The 21,775-nt window shown below is 37.7% G+C and overlaps 1 long non-coding RNA gene across 1 annotated transcript in view; it reads right to left on the bottom strand.

Annotated features, from left to right (window-relative positions):
• The window catches only part of LOC147581831 (uncharacterized), a 50,029-nt gene that overhangs the window by 8,872 nt on the left and 19,382 nt on the right, over positions 1-21,775 (bottom strand). The window contains exon 2 of the long non-coding RNA XR_015250306.1: positions 2,999-3,061. This is a non-coding gene — a long non-coding RNA (uncharacterized LOC147581831). The remainder of the gene's footprint in view (positions 1-2,998; positions 3,062-21,775) is intronic.

Raw genomic sequence — 21,775 nt, 5'->3', positions numbered from 1 at the left:
CTATTGTAAATGCTATCTTTTTCTTAGTATTACCTTTTCAGTTTATGCATATGTATGGAAATGCAAATTGATATAAACAGTTAAATACTTATGATAATTAATCTTCAGATTCTTTGTGGTTTTCTCTGTAGATAATCATATCATTTGTGAAAAGTATATCATCTATTTTAATTTGAAAATTGATGTATAAATTTTGGAGGAGGAGAAGCAGAGATCACTATTCTTGGTAAAATGACATGACATTTTATCTCCAAATTGGAGCCCTGGGATTTCAAGGTTGCTTCTGTTTAATTTACAATCAGCCTCTTTAACAGAACTTCCCAGCTTTTACAAACCAAAGGATTTACAATTTATTGATTTTTAAATTTTTTTTTAATGTTTACTTATTTTTGAGAGAGAGAGAGCACAAGTGGGGAAGGGGCAGAGACAGAAAGAGACACAGAATCGGAAGCAGGCATCAGGCTCTGAGCTGTCAGCACAGAGCCCAATGTGGGGCTCAAACCCATGAACCATGAAATCATGACCTGAGCCAAAGTCAGATGCTTAAGTGACTGAGCCACCCAGGTGCCCCTATAATTGATTGATTTTTAACCCAATCTGATCCTCTCTATTTATCATCAGGAAGCTTTAATTGTTTATACTTTCATCTAGTTTGGTTTTCCTGATTAACTTTCATCTTTATTTATTACTTCTATTGGATTCATTCAATTTTCTTTCATTTACCTTTTCTATTGGTTTTGAATTACATAGTCTATTTCTATTTCACACGCCTTCTTTCATACAATGCAAGGCTCTCGGAATGTTTTCCTTAATGTTTCTTTTTTAAATTTTTTTAACGTTTATTTATTTTTGAGACAGAGAGAGACAGAGCATGAATGGGGGAGGGGTAGAAAGAGGGAGACACAGAATCTGAAACAGGCTCCAGGCTCTGAGCTGTCAGCACAGAGCCCGACGCGGGGCTCGAACTCACGGACTGCAAGATCATGACCTGAACCGAAGTCGGCCGCTTAACCGACTGAGCCACCCAGGCACCCCTTTCCTTAATGTTTTAATTTTACCACTGCCTCCTGATTTTATGTTATTCTCATTTAGTATTTTAGGTCCATTTTTTAAAAAATCTCCCACTAGTTAGACATAATTTTTTTAAAATTTGTGTCAATGTTATTTGAATCATAAATTTCTTTACACAACACGGTTCTTTGTATTCTACTTCTTAATTGATTTCATTCTGAATGATGAAAATCTTCAGCAGTATTTCAGGTTTACCTATAACAAACCTTCTCATAAACAAAATTAAATGTGTTCATTTTGCTCTTGGTCTTAAATGGTAGCTTAGTTGGCTTCGAAGTTTAGATTGATGGTTGCTTTTCCTCAGCAGTTTAAATATATGATTTTATGCCTGCCTAATGTCCATTGTTAGTGCTACTGCTAATGAAAGTCTGTTGTGAGCCTAACTATATTCCTTTCTAGAAGAAATCTCTGTTTCTCTGTGGATTTTGTTTTTGGGTTCGGGGGTTATTTTTTAGTCTGTTTGTTTGTTTGTTTGTTTCACCATAATACATCCTAGTGTAGATGTATATATTTGTTTGTTTCTATTTGGGGTTTTGTTCAGGTTTGGTTTTAGGCACCCATTACGATTTTTGAATTTGAGGGTTTATGTCCTTTTCAATTCTGAAAACTCTCCAGTCATTATCTCCTAGAATACCGTCTCTCCCTATGTCCTTTATTTTCTCTCTCTAGAATACCCTTCATTCTATCTTCTTTGTATCTTAACATTTCTCAAAATTTTTTCAAATCATTTTATTTCTCTGTAATATGTGCTGGTCACTTTACTCATGTCCACATTTCAGTTCTCCAGTTCCCAGTTTAACTGACATTCATCTGTTATCTTATCCTACCCATCGGACTTGTCTTTTTATGATTACAGTTTTTATATCCAGAAGTTTAATTCGGTTCTTCTTCAAAACCGTTTGGATTTTTCAAGCAGCCTGATGTTTTGTTCTGGTTTTTAATTATCTCTTTAATCTTTTTAAATATATTTGATTTGTAGTTGTTTTTTTTTTTTTTTTTTTTTCAGATTGTTTTTTGGTCTTCAATTTGGGGATGGCTAATTCTCTTGGGTGTGTTGTCTGCTAGCTGTCCTTCGCAGCAGATCTTTTTTCAAATTCTTCAAAGCACTATTACTGTAAGCTTATCTTCAGGGAAGTTTGCTCCGTGGTAATTAGAGCTTTGTAAGCTCCTTAAATACAAAGATTTTAATATCTTATCTCCTGAAACTTTCTCATTTCTATGCACCTAAAAGGTGCTCAATAAATATTTAAATGGGTTATGCCCTGAATTTTACCTCTCAAACTAAACTGCAAATTTATGGAGGGAAGATACATTTTTGTTCCTTTGATTCTGTCCCACACCTTTCCCAACTCACAACCTCTTCAGTGAGTATTATTGGCAAGTTATGGTAAACATTTATGAAATGTACACTTCAATAAATCAATGTTTGTTAAATTATAAAATGCAGAAGAGTAAGAAACAAACTCTTCAAAACACAAATCCTTTCTCAGAAGCCAATTAAAAAGTGCCAAAGGGGATTTGATAAAATTCACAACAAAATGTGTTTGCCACCTGCTTTCAATTACACATTATCTTGCAATTCTGCCCCAATTAAGTATTTTACAGCTTCAACCTCTTTACAATAGAAATCATATGTAGTCATATGTAAACATAATCTTTAGTTTATTAAACATAGTCTCTAATTTTTTTTAATTAGTGCATAGTTGCCCAGTCAACAGCTGAAAATACTGTTAATAAATAAGAGTACCAGCGCTAGCAGGAAATCCCTTCTCCCAAGGAAAATAATAAAGAAAATGTGAGAAAAACATATGTATTTTTTTTAGTTTAAAACCATCGCCTCAGTTGGTCTCCATAGCTCTGAATACAAAGGAATCATAAGATCTTACGAAGAATCAGTCTATCCGCTCAATAAACATTTATAAGTTACCTTGTGTCAACTTGGCACCACACAGACAAATAATCATGGCCCATCTTCAGGATTCACTGTCTCCTGGGAAAGACAGACACGTCAGCAAATAGCTTGTGATGACTGCTGCCTGAGAGGGGTACGGGCAGGGTGCTAGGAGACTGCAGAGCGTGAGAAAAAAGGATGGCTTCATGGAGGAAAAATAAGGCTGAGGCAGGAAGATCTGAGGGATGAACAAGATGATCTCTGGTTCAGTGGTGACAGACAGGTTCAGGTTTATGAAGAAGTCATTTTGGGATGTGATAAAGGGAGACTTCTCTGCCACTTATTGTACATATTGCGTAGCCTTCCTCGCTGACTTGTGAAAGTTGTGTAAGGTGTCTACACCCATTGCTCAAGCTGAATTATGTGTGCTGGGGCAGGAATTCACTGAGATGCAGCCAAACTTACCCAGTTGATGTGAAAGGAAATACTAAAAGGAAGCTTTTAGGTGGCTTCCAAAGAATCTCATCGGTGAGCCCTCCTGCCTAGCTGAGTTGCTCGAAACTTTCCTTCTCTGAGATCAAGTGAAAAATGTTTGATGTTTGGGTGAGAGAGCATTCTGCCTAGGATACGACAAACAGCTCATAATCACGAAGGGACCATGACATCGGCCTCAGGAGAAGTTTCTCTTCACCACTCCGCTAGCCACAGGATTTTATTACTTTTAATTAAAAAGTTTTGATAAGCAAGGTTACTTTTCTTCTTTTCTTTCCTCTTAGGTTCGTTCCTCTTGACTTATGAAAACTCAGAAGAGCATTCTGATTTCTTTTAATTCCCATTAGCAATATTTCCTTCTATCTGTGAGCTCTGTTAAGATCCCAGGGAAATGGGAATATCTATCTGACTTTTATTTTTTATTTTATGCAGGTACTAATATATCTTCCATATAAGCAAGTGGCCAGAAGTTTTGACCTGATTAAAACACTAAAATGATGGCATCAAGTTGGGTAAACTGAAATAATTTGTCGAATATTTTAAAAGGAAAAAAAAATCCTTTTTCCAAAGATGATGATCCATTCTTTCCTAAGAAAACCTTGAGACAGTTGTCACATCACCAACCCCGCTCTGGTCATGCAGAAAACTTCACTGAAGCTCTGCTCATGTGGTTTTGTAGCTGCTATTGGAAACAAAAGTTCCAAAACCAGTTAGACACAAAGAAGAAAATAAAACTAGCCACTTAGGCCTGAAATGCCAACTTTCACCATATGTAGTCCCACAAAACCAAAAGGGAAGAATAATCAACATAAAACACAACAGAGATAGAATCACAGAATTGGGGAGATGGGGTTTGCTAAAGAGGGTCACCCAAACCTACGAAATTGAACATAGCTTTTACACAGCTGTCTCCCAGCCCATAAAGGAATGTATTATTATGATTTGCATTGATCTGATTAGTGTATTTACATATTGCATCCTTCCTTGTGCACCACTCCCAGTCAGTGGGGCGTCCAGCACATTAAGAGTAATACAGTTCTGGAGTTAGAATAAAGTAAACACTCCCAAAAGTCTTTTGTCTTCCCCTATGCAATGAAAACAGCTTGCAGAATATAGTACAGCCTCAAAATGGGTTGGTTTCATTTACAAAATCATGGATTTTATTTGCTTTTTGTACCCCAAGTTTTAAGTTTGTATAATAGATTAGTCCTTATGTACACACACACACACACACACACACACACACACACACACAGGTCTTTAATAGTGTAAAGAGAAAATTGTAAAGCAGTTAGCACACTATTTAGAAACTGTCCAAAATTATGGAGAATTGTTGCCTTGCAACCATTAATTAAAGCTGTTAACTCAAAGGATGATGGTAGAAAGAATGAGAAATAGTACAGCAGACATGTAAATTAAAACATGCTCCTGTATACAAGATCTAATGAAAATCAGCCCAAGTCTAAAGGAAATCCAGCAGAAGACCTAAAAGGAATCAATTAAGCATGGCCTTTCAACTATCTTTTTGGTAGACTATCATGTAGCTTGTTTTTCTTAGGAAACTAACTATCTAGACATAGCTGGTTTGGGTGTGAGGCAAGCTAGAATCCGCCATGTGTGCTGGCAGGGAGGCATAAGAACTCTTCCACACAGCAAGCAAGGATGGAGAGCTAAGGGAACTGCAAAGGAAGTGTTATATAGTAGAAATTAACAACAGCTACAACGTATTTACTTAGTACCTATTTCACAAATTAGAAAACCAAATCATAAAGAGACCAAGAAATTTGACCAAAAATCACAAACCTAGTAAATGGCAGTCTGGAATATAAACCAGGTCTGTATGACTCCAAAGCCCATGTTCTTTCTACACTATATCTGAAAGAGCTTATCCATGTAGTTTACAAACTCTTCTGTTCTGCTTCCTTCTAACTGTTAGAGGCTAGCAACATCCTTATGAGCAAAGCATCATCAGGAAGTAGGAAGTAGGGAAACTTGGTACTCCAATCATTGGCAAGGGTATAGTGGGAGGCCAACAGAGTGAAAGGGGGCAGACCTAAAGAGTGTGGGATCAAGGCAGAAGTCTGGATCTACGTGACAGCTGCAAATTGGTAATGACACAGGTGTCTGGGACCCTACTGAGTTGCCTAGGTTCCAGTCTGATTGTATGTAGACACTTGGCAGCGATGGGAAGAGAGAAAAAGAGATATGTAATGAATGAGCACTTTTGAATGAGGGATGCAGTAACATGAGGACTGTTTATGTACTTCTGCCTTAGTGCAGGAATTGAGAGAGTGAGTGGCTAAATCTGTGAAGTAAAATAAAGATGACTCTGAGGCAGAGAAGAGTAAACATATGTAGTCAACATACAATCTTCATAAACTAAGTGTTTCAGTTCCCTTTTGCCATATTACGTATCATATGTAATATGTCAAAACTTAGTGACCAAAACAACAATGATGTATTACTTCCCAGGATTCTGTGAATTGAATGGGCTCACAGAAAAATGGGGCAGTTACTCTGCACAACATCATGTCACTGAGAACACTCACTTGACTGTATTCAATAAGAAGCTGAAGGCATCTCATCCTCCAAGGTCTCTCTCATTACTCAGTGGTAAAGCCCAGTCTTCACACTACTTCAGATAATGGAGCTATATAATTGGCTGCATTTCCTGTCAATCAAGCTAACTTCTCCAATTTTCCTTCTCATGTAGTAATCTTACCATCTGCCTGGAGGACAGGCCTATCTTCACTCCTGCAGTTTGGTATCATTAAAGGGAGAAATTCTGAGAAGGGATTGGAGGAACTATCCAGTCTTGTCACAGCTTCCAAACAGAAAATGTTTTCTACAGATCTAACAGCAAGAATCATGATGACTTTCAGGAGCACATCTGCAACTTGTAACTTCTCCATCTAAGCAAAAGTTTAGAGCACTGACATGCACCTTCTATCATCAGGCAATGGGACGAATATTAGATATTCATTGACTTAGTGTGCTCCTATGAGTTTAAATGAAAAATCCATAGTATAATAGTATATGATTTAAGAGTATAATAAAAAAGTATAGAATAATATAATAAAATATGATTTCTAGTTCCACTTCAGCCATTAATTTACTGTATAAGCTTAAACACAACATTTGGCCTCTCTGATTCTCTGTTCCTTGCTATGGACTGAATGGTCATGTCCTCCCACCCCAAATCTGTATGTTGACTCCCCACCATTGTGATGGCATTTGAAAATGGAGCCTTCAGGAGGTAATCAGAATTAGATGAGGTCATGAAGGTGGGACTCTCATGATGGGATTATGACTTTAGAAGAAGAGAAAGAGAGAGAGATCCCACCCTTCCCGCCATGTGGGGACATGGCAAGAAGAAAGCTGTCTGCAAACCAGGAAGAGGACCCTCACAAGAAACTGAAACTCAAGAAACATTTGGTACCTTCTTCTTGAACTTCTCAGCCTCTGGGACTATAAGAAATAAATGTCTGTTGTTTAAGCTCCTCAAGCTATGGTATTTTGTTATAGCAGCTCAAGCGGACTAAGACAATCCTCTTCCGTAAAATGAGCCATATGAATGAGAGATCTCCAAAATCCTTTCTAGCTAAAATTATATTCTATTGTTTTATTTCTCCATAAACTTATATTGCCAAGTAAATATTGCCTGGCCACTGTTAAAGAGGACCGTCAAATAAAATCAAAGTAAAGTCATCTAAAGAGTAAAAATAACTTCCATTCCAAGGCAAGAACCTGGAAATCATTTCAGAAAACACAGATATTCTGCTTATTAAAACTTCATAGCATATCTGAGTCCATCACTATTCTAGTACTGTGACTTAGGAAAAAAGTCAAGCCTGCCTGCTTACAGAAATCAGAAATCATTCACTCAGAAAACTGGACAGAGAGTGGGGAATAATCTTTGCATTGATAGTTACTATTAACTTGGGTTGGCAATCCAGTATAAAGATTATTTGTTTGAAGAAAAACAAGAAAGGGGTACTAAAATGCAGACACTTCACTATTCAATCCATAATTGTCACAGCCCGGTAATCTTTTAATCTGTCTCTTACACATGCACATACACATAAAGTGCTTCTCAGCAAAAGTTGACAAGCCTAAGAATAAAATAAATTTTTTTCATGGTTTCATTAGTAAAATAAAAGTCTATTTTTGGTTCTAGAAACTATAAAGATGAAAGTATTTTTAAACCATTTTGTCATCCAATTTCCTCTTTAAACAATAATATCCCCATAAGAACACATTAAAAATCAAAATGCATGTTCAAGGCCAAGTCAGTGACTTATGAGTTAATTCGGAAGTAGTTACTTTTGACTCCGAAGCCCTTTGTGACTCCCAAATTGTAGTATGGAATTAGAAAGAAAGAACCTGGTGATGACTGAACTTCTCTCTTTGTCATTTCAATGTAGAGACAATGTTTCTAGTCCAAAATAAATAAATAAATAAATACATTTCCAAATTACCACATCAGCAGCAAATCCCACAGAGATCATAAAAAAACAGACTTTTTCTAAGTCTTTCCAAATTTATCCCCATGGTGTCAATATAATATGGTGTCCTAAGGGGATATTACGCCATAAAACACACAATTAAAATTAACTTGATTTATCAGCATGGAAAGAGCAAGTGTTTCCATATCGAGGGAGATTGGCAGTTAAAGACTCATAAATCATAAGACAAAGAGGAACCTTGAAAGTCAGCTTTTCAATCCCCTTCCCCCCCTCCTCACTTTGGCAGAAGCTTGCCCTTCAATGATTTTCCACTTGGGTATAAAGTAATTAGCAAGCCTAGCCTACCCAAATTGAACAACTGTAGAAAAACAGCATTGAGATAGTTAGGACAATTACCACCCTTATCATCTTTGATTGAGTATGCGTAGTATATAACACAGTGGTTTACCTAAACCACCCCAGACTGATTTATGTGGGGTTTTTCATGTAGATAATGAACAGAGAAAATAATTCAGATAAGAGTCTACCATTCATTCACTAGATATTTGTGCCAAACATTTAGCAAGAACTAGAAGCATAGTAATGGACAAGTAAGACACGGGCTCCGCTCTTCATGGAGCTTTGAGAGGGGGAAGGAGAGAGAACATTACATTTAAATTTAACATTAATTTTTTTTAACGTTTATTTATTTTTGAGAGACAGAGAGAGGCAGAGCATGAGCAGGGGAGAGGGAGAGAGAGAGAAAGAGAGATACAGAATCCAAAGCAGGCACCAGGCTCTGAGCTGTTTGTTAGCACAGAGCCCAACGCAGGGCTCAAACTCCGGAACTACAAGACCATGACCTGAGCCGAAGTCAGACACTCAACTGACTGAGCCACCCAGGCACCCTGAAACTTAACATTAATTTAAAGAGAATACCTGAGGGGCGCCTGGGTGGCGCAGTCGGTTAAGCGTCGACTTCAGCCAGGTCACGATCTCGCGGTCCGTGAGTTCGAGCCCCGCGTCGGGCTCTGGGCTGATGGCTCAGAGCCTGGAGCCTGTTTCCGATTCTGTGTCTCCCTCTCTCTCTGCCCCTCCCCCGTTCATGCTCTGTCTCTCTCTGTCCCAAAAATAAATAAACGTTTAAAAAAAAAATAAATAAATAAAAATAAAAAAATAAATAAATAAAGAGAATACCTGAAACTTTTATTACAGTTATTTACTGATTTGCCCTATATAGTGAGCTCCTCAAAGACATGAGTAAAAATCTTTCCATATTTTTCATGGACTGAAAAAAAAAAAAAAAGAGTTGGTGCTCAATGTATCTTTATATATATCTCAATAAACGACACTCTTCTTTACATTTTTCATTTCTGATGTGATATGCGATCTCCACAGGTAAAGCAGTTAAAAAATCTCAAATATTTTTCTTTAATCTGTCTTGAAATATATCCCAAAAGCCCATCCATTTGTTTGCCATGGATAGTGCACATGGGAACACCCAAGGCAGTGCTATGAACTTACCAACACTCACCAATGTCAGATGAATAAACTGAAGTATGAGTCAACCGCGCAAGAAGTAAATATGAGCACGGAATTCCAAAGCATCCATTTCACAACCTTGGTACCATTAAGATGAACTTAAGGAAACATGGATCTTTAGACTTTTGTCCCTCATCTGGACATCAGTGTATCGGCAAGCTTACCGTCTTTATAGTGTGTATATGTAAGATACAGGTTTATGTAAGCTGTATTGCCTGAATGGTAATATATTGTCTCTTGTGAAATTCGTGATTCATAGTCCTTCTCTCTGCTCCACTTGTAATAATTGGCTCATCACACTGTAATTCAAAAGACTTCTATAATCTTATCAACCAGTCTGCTGACTAAAGACTTCATTTAAAATTATACCTACCCCACTGCAGCAATCTCTCTCTCTCCCTTACCACGTTTTATTTTTCTTCAAAGCACTTATTATCTTCTCATGATCAATAATTTCTCACTTAGTATGCATGTTCTATGAGAGAAAAGGATTTTATCTTTGCTATTCATTGCTGTATTCTCAACACCTAGAACAGTGCTTTTGACACATAGTAGGTTTCAACTCTGCTGACTGAATAACTGTCTGACAAAGAAAAGTCTCCAAGTCACTACAAGGTGATTATAAGGCTGGCTGCCCTACTAATTGTGATAGTTCAATCAGTATTCAGTAAACTTGAGTGACTCTAACCTTAATTTTTTCTTTTGCAGACCAGAAATATTGAACTACTATGTCTCCCAAAGACACCAGGCTATTTCCCTCCTTTCTATCTTTACTCCTGTTTTCCTTCCTCCAGGAATGCCCTTTTATTACCTAAACTGGGATTATCTACCTAGATAATCCCTGCTAATTCTTTAAGATAATGTGCGCAGGGTCTCCTTATCTGAATATCCATGACATAGCCTTTAGGTATCACAGTCCTAAATCTTAAGGTAACATTGTATATTGCATTGAAATTATTCATTACTTCTCTCCCTCTTCAACCAAACTGTAATCTCCTATAGGACAGGGATGGCCTTATTCCTCTCTGCATGAATTCAACACAATAGGAACAGAGTGAATAATTGAAATGAACTGAGTTCAATGCTCTTCGGAGTCAACAATAAGTGATTCCAATAGAAGCAGGTGGTTTAGGGGGAGACGCAGGAAGTCCAAAGACCTGGATTCTAGTACTGTCTCTGATCACTGTTTTTAAATCTGTAGGGGAGGATTAAACCATTGCTAAGGCCACTTCTAAAACTATAAGACAGTATTACATGTAACCTAATGAAAGTAGTTCTTAAAATGTCAGGTTTTCATGCTCCATCTGCTGGTTAAATTGTAGAAAAACCTTGAGGTCATTTTGCAATTGAAAAGTAGAGTTAGAAATATTTGTGACCAATGAAGAAAATAATTTTTTTAAAAAACTATGTGTACTGTTTGTACAAGATTAATAACCTAGAAATCAAGCAGTTGAGAAAGAAAAAGAAACATGGACAATTGCATGGTAGTAGTGAAAAAGCCAGAGAATCCTCTGCTACTTGGGGCTCACATACATACTGTTGAACCCAGTCTCCAAGGAGCCCCACCTGCTGCCACTCACACCCTTGTGTAGCCAGCCACCCACCAACACTGTTCCAGGGCGGGTCTGTATGAACAATAGCAGCCAGCAGAAGAGACGGCATGTCACTGCCCAGACTAAGGTATGATAAAACTGAGGCTTTCATCTTAGGCATGCTCCCTTTCTCTCTCTGTCTCTCCAAGCCACTTCCCCTTTTTATTTCTCCTTCCTTTGAATCACTTCCTTTGAGGGGGGTTACCCACCTCTCATGAATGAGAACCCTTGAGCAACCCAGGGAGAGGCCAGTGAAGTAAAGCACACAAGAAAAAAGAAGAAGAAGAAGAAGAAGAAGAAGAAGAAGAAGAAGAAGAAGGAGAAGAAGAAAAAGAAGAAAAATTGTCTTCGTTTACAGATGATGTGATCTTATATAGAGAAAACCCTAAAGAGTGCAACAACAAAAAAAAAAAAACAAAAAAAAAAAAACAATAGAACTAATTGATGAATTCAATAGATGCAGGATACTAAATCAACATACAAAAATTAGTTGCATTTCTATACACTAATAACAAAATATCTTAAAAAGAAAGAAAACAATCCTATTCACAGTACTGTCAAAAGCAATAAAATGCTTAGGAATAAGTTTAACAAAGGAAGTGAACAGTCTGTACACTGAAAACTACAAGATGTTGATAAAAGAAATGGAAGAAGACACAAATAAATAGAATATTCATATTCATGGACTGGCATAATTAATATTGTTAAAATGTCCATATGACCAAAAGCCATCTTTGATTCAATGCAATCCCTATCAAAATTCCAATGGCATTTTTCATAGATACAGAAAAAAGATCCTAAAATTCATATGAAACCACAAGATCCTGAATAGACAAAGAAATTCTGAGAATGAAGAACAAAGCAGGAGGCATTACACTTCCTTATTTCAAACTATAATACAAACCTATAATAATCAAAACAGTATGGTACCACATAAAAATAGACATATAGACCAATGGAACAGAATTGAGAACCCAAAAATAAACCCATGCATGTATGATCAATTAATTCACAACAAAGGAGTCAAGAACATATAATGGGGAAAGTATAGTCCCTTCAAAAAAAATGGTGCTGAGAAAAATGGATAACATGCAGAAGAATGAAATTGAATCTCTATCTTATACCATTCATAAAAATTAACTTGAAATGGATTAAAGACTTAAACATAAGACCTAAAGCCTTAAAACTTCCAGAAGGAAGCATAAGGAAAAAGGTCCTTTACATTGGTCTTGGCACCATTTTTTTTCTGGCTATGATATCAAAAACAGAAGCTACAAAAGCAAAAATAAAAAATAAACGAGTAGGACCACATCAAACTACAAAGTTTCTACACAAAGCATAAAGAAACAATAAACAAAATGAAAAGGCAACCTATGAAATGTGAGTAAATACTTGCAAATCATATATCTGATATGGGGTGAACATGCAAAATATATAAGAAATTCATACAAGCCAATAGCAAAAGAAGATAACAATACAATTTGATTAAAAATTGGGTAGAGGATCTGAATAGACAATTTTCCAAAGAAGGCATCCAAATGGCCAACAGATACATGAAAAAAATGTTCAACATCACTAATCATCAGGGAGACACAAATCTAAACCATGATGAAATATCACCTCACACCTGTTAGAATGGCTACTATCAAAAAGACAGGAAACAAGTGTTGATGAGGATGTGGAGAAAAGGGAACCCTTATTCACTACTGATGAGAATGTAAATTGGTATGGCCACTATAAAAAAGAGTATGAAGTTTCCTCAAAAAATTAAAAATAGGATTCCCATATGATCTAGCAATCCCACATCTGTGTATATATCCAAAGGAGGATATATATGAAATGAGGATCTTGAAGAAATGTCTGCATCCCCATGTTCATGGCGGCACTATTCACAATAGCCAAAATATGGAAATGACCCAAGTATCTTTCTGTGGATGAATGGATAAAGAAATTTTGGTATGTGTATGTATACACACACACACACACACACACACACACACACACACAATGTAATATTATTCAGCCATGAGAAAAAAAGAAATTTCACCATTTGCAACAACATGGGTCAACCTTGAGAGAGTTATACTAAGTGAAATAAGTCAGAGAAGGACAAATACTGTATGATATGACTTATATGTGGAATCTGAAAAAGCAGAACTCAAGGGTAGAATGGTGGTTGCCAGCAACTTGGGGGAGGGGGAGACTTGGGAGACAGTGGTCCAAGTGTACAAACTTCTAGTTATAAAACTAATGAGTCCTGGGGATCTAATCTATAGCATGGTGATTACGGTAACAATATTGTACAACATACTTGAAAGTTACTAAGAGATTAGATTTTAAAAGTCCTCACTACAAAAGGGGCACCTGGGTAGCTCAACTGGTTAAGTGTCTGACTTTGGCCTAGATCATGATCTCACCATTCCCAAGTTCCAGCCCCATTGAGCTCTGTGCTGACAGCTCAGAGCCTAGAGCCTGTTTCAAATTCTATGTCTCCCTCTCTCTCTCTGCCCCTCCCCCACTCGCACTCTGTCTCTCTCTCTCTCTCTCTCAATAATAAATAAACATTAAAAAAAAAAAGTTCTCACCACACACACAAAAAATGGTAATTACGTGAAGTGATGGAAATATTAGCTAACCCACTGTGGTAATCATTTTGCAGTATATAATATATCAAATCATCACATTGTACATTTTTAAACTTATACAATGTTATATGTCAATTATATCTCAATAAAGCTGGACTGAAAAAATAAAATAAAATAGAATAGAATAGAATAGAATAGAATAGAATAGAATAGAATAGAATAGAATAGAATAAAATAAAATAAAATAAAATAAAATAAAATAAAATAAAATAAAATAAAATAAAATAAAATAAAATAAAATAAAATAGAATAGAATTTTAGTTTCTGGCCACCAAGAGCCAGGGAGCGTTGGAAGTAGATACTCCCCTTGATGAATCTTCAGAGTAGACTGACAGCAGTTCGAGCTAACTTGACGTCATGAGAAACTCTGAGCCAGAACCACCCAGCTCAGCCATGCCCAAGTCTTTCTCCCCAGAAACTGTGGAATAATTGATTGGTTTTTTAAGCTGTTAGATTGTGCAGTTATTTGCTACACAGCAATAGATAACTAATATACACACATACATCTGAGTCTCACTCAAATCTGTATTGAACACTTCCATATTCCATGAATGTGGCTTGACCTTTTAACGTGAAATTGTACACAACCATCTTTCTCAGAAACATTCATCTTTCTTCATATGTGCATTATGTTTTCAGACACACGTTTCACTAGAATAGGAACTCGAAAGTATGGAGATTTGAAGACCATAGGATATAATCTGGAGACTTTTTACTAATATCAATATCCGAGAGAAGATCATAGGCTTTAAAAAACAATTTCTCACCGGTTTATAGTATGTAAGAACTGGGTATAAACCTCAGTGAAGATCACAATGAACTGTAATTATGTGGAGTTTTTTTTAGCTCTAGTTTAGTAACTGGAATAATGCATCAATTCTGTATTCACTTTTTCAAGTCTACCATCTTACCAAAGAATAAATATTCATAGACTCTTATTTTTCACTTCCTTTATTGCCAGTAAGGAACTACCTATTGATGCAGTGTAGATGAATGAGATGCCAAAGTGAAAGGAGATACATACAGGTGATTATAGGATATAACACAAGGTAAAGGTATTTTGTTATCTAGAAACTTTCAACAAAATTTTCTAGTGAGATTTGGATGTAATCTTTAAAACCTTAAAAACCTTAGGGGTGCCTGGTGGCTCAGTCAGTTAAGCATCCGACTTTGGCTCAGGTCATGATCTCACCATTCATGAGTTCAAGCCCTGTGTCGGTTTCTGTGCTGACAGTTTAGAGCTTGGAGCCTGCTTCAGATTCTGTGTTTCCCTCTCTCTCTGCCCCTCCCCTGCTCATGCTCTCTCTCTCTCTCTCTCTCTCTTAAAAATAAATAAACATTTTTTAAAAAAACCTCAAAAACCTCAGAGATAAAAATCAACTCAGGTTGGCTCAACTAAAAGTTTGAGAAGCATATAATAGATACAGATTCCCAATCTAGTTGGTGACTTTTAATGAATTAAAATGGAGAGAGAACAGAAAAGCAAACCACGCCTCTTAGCCATGCTCAAAAATCTTAGAGAATCATGAAAATGAATTCTTTTCTGAGATAGAGAAAAGGAAAATGAATGATTATTCAAGTGTCTAACTCTCCATTAAAATGGTTGGCAGCATCCTTCACATGTTGCAAAATTTGACTAGACCATTATGCAAAGAGCTATCTGTTCAACAGCAACTGTCTGTTGCAAAGAGAAGACCAAAACAAGGATGAAGACATGGCTTCAACAAGAACTTTGAGATGCTCTCTTTAACATTCTCATAGGGTCTTGATAGCCTCTTATTCTGCAAATCTCCACTGCAAGCCTGCTTTCCCACCTGGTGCAAGTTACCCATCCTAGTGTGCTTACAATAAGACTAAAGTAAGTCAAAGATCAATTTCCAGGCTTTCATACTCCAGTGGGCTCAAGCTTCAGCCCTGACTGAATTTTATTTCTCAAGGCCTAATAAACTTGGAGAGTTATAAGGTCCCCTTCCAAAAACCTCAAAAAAATGAATGTTTGCACTTCCAGGTTTGGCTTTTATTTCCAGACTCTGTGTATGCAGTAGTGCAAGCAGACCAATAGACTCAACAATGAACCCAACGGTGGGCAGTTTCCCTTATCTTAATTCAGGAAAACAGACTGCCTATAATTGTCTTGCCTATTATAAGCTACTTCCAGTCTCTTATTTGCTTTACAGTCTCTTGCTATAGCTCATTACTCACTTAAACACATAATTCCAATGAACTTTGGTAACAGGGAATGGGGGTGGGGGCTCCATAAATACAATTTCAAAAGCTAAGCCCTAAGGAGATGTCAGGGCAAGGCATCCATTGTGACATCACCCCAAAATGACTTCCTGCCTCCAGACCCACTTTTAGAACACCATTTAAGTATGTAGAATCACACCCCCTACGGATGAATAAATTACATTTGTTTCTTCTACAATAGAATCAGAATCCAAGAGGCATATCTGCCAGAAATGCCACATAAATGAATATTTGACAAGTAGCAGAAGAAGAAATAATGGGTTATTCATAATCATCTACAAATGCCTCAAAACAGATATGAAACCTCAAAATATCCAACCTAGCACTTATCTACTACATATTTATACTAAGGTTGTCACCACCTAAAAATACCCAAAGACCAAATCTTCAGCTCCTGGCAGTACTTAGCACATTTCCTCGTACATAAGAGATGGTCAATAAATATTTGTGGGAGAGAGAAGGAGGAAGGAAAGAGTAAGTTGGCAGGAAGGCACAACGCGGCTGACAATTACACAATACAACTACATGGCAGATTATTCTTTTAAGGTATTCAATCTGACTCGATAAAGATTCATTAACCCCCACCCCCAGGCTCTGTGGAGTTTAATACTATGTGAATTGACCCAGCTCTGAAACACACTGTCCAAAAACGATATCACTCTTCAAAGTGAAGAATTATTCATCCCCTTCTGTGGTGGGAGATAAAGATGGAAGAATAGAAAGACAAGGCAAAGCTATTTCTCTGACAAAGAAATACAAAACCCTCTCTCTCCTCTCACTTCGAAAGCCCTCCAACTTTAGGCTAATGCTAAAGGCAAAAGAGAGGGAAAGCAGATGAGTGAGCTTGGTCATTTTTGGCACTTTTGAAAAAAACTAAATATTTTCCCCAAATGTTTTACATTCAATAGTGCCCAACCACAATGTGCCAAGCCTGTTTTCCCTTAATGTTTCAAACCCATGTGTATTCCAAGGGAAATGTAATCCATGTGTCTCTGATTTGCTTACACTTAAATCATTATAAAATGTTAAATTTTTTAAAAGGATGTCCAAGATATCTTTTGGGCCATCCTCATGATCCTCCTTCAGGATTCTTCTGAGGAGTATGGAATTCTAAAGAGCTGATGAAGACAAAGCCCTGGATAATTAATTAGAACCCAGGACTCACAATCCCTGCATAGATTTTTGTCTCTGAATGCAGAAAAGCATGAGTTTGCATTAAGAATGCAAGAATGACTAGAATTCTTGGAGCAAATTTGCTAAATTGGCCTATTTCCTTAGAATACCCTTTCGATCATTATAATTAGGCCTAGCTAACTTGGACTCTTCTTCAGACTACTCAAATAAGGTACCTAAAATAGTGCACATAAGATAAAACTTTCTTGAGAATATGTAGGAGAGTTATAAAAGATGGGTGAGTAGTAGCTCAGACACTACTGGAAGAATTAAGTTTCTTATTTCCTCAGATAATGTCCTCTAATGTGGTAAATGACAAACAATTATATCATTTGCTCATCATAATGACATGGCGAACTAAGGTTCCAAAGCATTGAGAAATGGAGAAGCTGACTGTAGAAGTGGAACCAGTTAGGTTTTAGATGTGAAGTTGGGGCCTGTAAACCAAGGCAGTCCTAGGTTAATGAGAAATGGGGGTGGCCCACATTCCGCCATTCCCCTCCACAGTCCTCACTCTCTCCACGGTAGTGCTGGACTGCAGAAAAAGCGGGAGAGGAGAGGTTCACAATGAGTCTGCACCCTTAAAATAAATAGAGTAAATAGAGTAAAACCTTGGTTTGCGAGCATAATCCATTCCAGAAACATGCCTGTAATCCAAAGCACTTGTATATCAAAGTGAAATTCAAGAACCATTGGCTCATTTGTGATCATGTGACGTTCAGCATCATGGACTACTCACATTGCAAGACATCACTCGTTTATCAAGTTAAAATTTATTAGAAATGTTTGCTCGTCTTGTGGAACAATCACAGACCAATTTACTTGCAGCCCAAGGTTTTAGTGTACTTATAACAATACTTATACTAAATACTATACTTATATACCACAAATACTAAGTACTTAAAAGAAAAAATTTGCATTCCTTGTTCCCGATGTAGAATAACAAAGAAACAAAGCAAAAACCCTGTTGGCCATATCCATAATTTAAGAAGCAAACAAAAATAAAGACCTCAAAAGCTATTTTACTTAAAATCACCCAGAAAAGAGGCTAGCTCCTCCAAAGTGAGACTAGACGAGGTGAATCTGCCATTGGAGAAGGAAGCACAGTAAAGAAAAAAAAAAAAGTGGGGCCGATGTGTCTAATCAGTGCTCATGTGCTCTGGTCTGTCATTTCACCCTCCCAACAAACCCTGAATGTATCCCATCAGTTTACTCTCAGGTGGTGACAGTTGCACCTTTACAAGGTAGCGCCTCCATCTCTCCTTCTCCTCCCTGGCCTCCGAGGATGCAGCACATGGTTTGCAAACATCCTTGGAGACCAGAGACCTCATAGAGTCTCAGTACAACCCAATCGATGGCTGCTCAGGGGAGGAGCAGCTGTGCAGATTGGCAACCATCTGGACCAAGTCGACTAGATTCTGGCGTCCGATACAAAGAGGAAACTGCAGAGACATCCGGGACGCCCTGTCATAAACTTAGTTCCTGACCCAGACTTGTGACTCTGAATTTATTTCACTGGGAAAAAGAAGGTCTTAATTTGTCCAATTATATTTACCCCTATCAGGAAAAGCCTCACGTACCCTGCTGCTTCCTCGGAGGAGCCCACAATCAGGAATCATAAAAGTTAGGCAGAATATTTGTGATAAAACAAGAGAGCGCTGCATGTCGACTGAGATTATTTAGCATTGCTGGACGTGGTCCAGCTAAGGTCCGGCCAAATGTTCATCATAGCCTAGGAGAACCTGAAAGAAAAGGATACTTCATTTGAACGTGACTTTCATTTTGCACTTGACGTTAAAGAAACTAAAACTCTATGGGCAGGAAATTGATTTTAACAAGGCAAAATTTGTTTCCTTTAAAAAGCAAAAAAAAGAACTAACAAAAGCTCTTTTCATGATTATTTGCACTAGTATCCTTTGTGTTTTTTATAACACTGATGACTCTCCTCCTTAAAAGCCTTGGCTCCAGGGACACAATGCTCTTCAACTGCCCTTGTTTGTCTTGTCAGGCTCTTTATCCTTCCAAACACCCACCCTGCCATCGCCTTTCCCACTCTGCAGAGATTTCTGCAGATGAATAAGAAATATCCCAACAGACTCAGACATGGACACTTTGTATTCACTACTTGAGAAATTCATTTGTTCTCTTAGTTTTGATAGTTTGGAGTATTACATCAGCTCTGTATTTCTAGCACCACAACTTTCTCTCCAGTGTTACGGTTATCCTTGATCCTTGAAGACTGAGGCTGTGTTCTTATGCACATCTAACAGTTTAAATAAGCTGGACTCAATGGGGTGCAGGCAGAAAGTAGTTTTATTTTTCTCCACGGCTGTCTTGCTCTCCATGAAGCAGCTCAGCTGAAGGAGGTTGTGCAGAGGAGTAAGAAGCTCAGACCCAGGAGAACCAGATCACCTGAATCTCAATCCCAACTCCCACGATTAGTTATAGTTAACATACATGTTAGTTAATGGACTACATATTATACAGTATTAGTTATTACTACTATTTTTTCAAGTATACCCTTTAATTTTTCCAGCTACTATAAGATGAAAAAGACTCATTTTCAGATTTTTTACGAGTCCAATAAAGACTCCAGTTACTCATTCAATTCAAAGTATTTTTTCCATAATGCAGACCTGATCTGGGCTTTTGCAAACCAGCAATAGAGAAATCAGACATAGTCTGTTCTTTGTCATGTTTTTCTAACCTGTCTTCAATATTCTTTCCCTACTCAATATTTTTCTTCTAGATCCTCCAAGGTCAGGGTGGAGAGGAAGGAGTAACGGGGGAAAGGACATTTTCCTTACTGGTCCTGTCTGAAGTTTTGTCCTGGCAGTGAAATGCCCTGTGTAAGGGTTGACATCCAACTGCTGCCTGTGTCACCTGTTCAGTTCTTTCTCAAGAACTCTTTAGCCTGGCCTCATCTGCACTAGAGACACCTACACTAAATAGGACAACCATACATCATCTGCCCTGGACTGTCATTGTGCACACATGTTGGCCCAGCAAAATCTTTAATACTGCCCCATCCTTTAACCTTAAAACTGCCCTGGTTCAGAAGACAAATTATTTAATCGCTTTAATACAGCACAAGTGCTCAACCTGGACAATATACTTGCCAAACTGTGTGGCCCTACTATCCTTCAGACTCCTTGGAATACACAACTTCATCCATCTAATCAGCAAATGTATGCGACAACATTGTGTGGCAGGTTGCACAAAAGCTTTTTAGAAACCAATCCTGGAACTGGCATAAATCATTTCTACCCACATACCATTATCGAGACCATGTCCAGTCACCGGACTCCACCTTGTAAATGCAAAGGAAACTCAAAAATCTAATTTTCTTGTGTGCCCAAAAAAATGAGAGCAAATAGGCATCTTGCCAGCCCCTGCCACAGTCTACCCTCTGATCGCCAAATATCCATTTTGATCATCTTCCCACCCACAGACCACATCTACCCTCTCCCCAGAATGACAACCCCAAAACCCCTCCAGTCCTAGTGTCCAAGATTTCAGGTGAGGCTCAGTCCCCTACATCAGGTCTACTCCTTATTGCTTGATATCCAGTTGACTTACAGGATGTGTTTTCTGCTTCCCTCTTCCTTCTGTATACTCAATAATCAATATATTGAATGGAAAACAGGGACAGGATAAGTTCAATAAATACTCCATTCACAAAGTTGAAGAACAGTGGTCACTGGGCAGACACTGTGTTGGCCCCCTATTCTGGGGTGGGGGAGTTTCTTGCCTTAAGCCTGATTTTGCTCTCAGTGAGAAACTCCCCCATCCACAGTTCTCTTTTGCCCTTGGCTCTGCCCTCAGGGTGAATGCCCATATAAAGTGGATATTCAGGAGCATGTCCTCTGTGAAGGCTCTTAACTCTTTTTTTTTTTTTAATGTTTGTTTATTTTTGAGAGAGAAAGAGAGAGAGAGCACCAGCAAGAGAGGGGAAGAGAGAGGGGAAGACAGAGAATCCAAAACAACCTCTAAGCTTTCAGCACAGAGCCCAATGTGGAGCTCAAACTCAGGAACTGTAAGATCATGATCTGAGCCAAAGTCAGACCTTAACTGACTGAGTCACCCAGGTGCCCTAGCTCTTAAATCTTTGAAAGGGCATTCTACACAAAAAAACTTTGGGGTCCAATGTTTGCGTTGTTGCAATCAATCAAAGGCATTCTAAACTAGTGTTGTATTTTGGGAGGGAATCAATTCCCTCAAATACTCAGTAGATTTCTAATCACTTTGCTTCCAGTCAGTTCCATGCTCTATATACCAGTAACCACACCCAAAATTATTTCCTAGATATAGTAAGACATGCCATTTAAAAAGACTTTGAAGAAAAAAAATTCCTAGTAAAATTTATTTGTTGAATGAAGTGATTCAGGGGAAATACTGAATTAAGGGTGTGGACCTCTTATTCAAGCCAGTTAATTTGAAGGTAGCCAACTTTGAGCTGAGAGGCAGAGAGAGGCACGAAGACAAGAAAGCAAATAAATACAAGGCCACCTTGAGATTTAATGAACTCATGCTGCTTTAACAAATATTCTTTTACCTAAAATAGCACCTTTCCTTTCTTCAGATTTGTTTTGTGGGAACACCTATCTCTTCAACACCCTTACTGAACATATAAGTTAGGCTTTGTCTCACATGGCAGAAATTATTAAATACACAACT

Source organism: Puma concolor, chromosome B1 (assembly GCF_028749965.1).
Source record: "Puma concolor isolate L17-30 chromosome B1, mPumCon1.1.hap2, whole genome shotgun sequence".
NCBI classification, from domain to species: domain Eukaryota; kingdom Metazoa; phylum Chordata; class Mammalia; order Carnivora; family Felidae; genus Puma; species Puma concolor.
The sequence above is the reverse complement of the archived record's forward strand: the minus strand, read 5'-3'. Positions and strand labels throughout refer to the sequence as shown.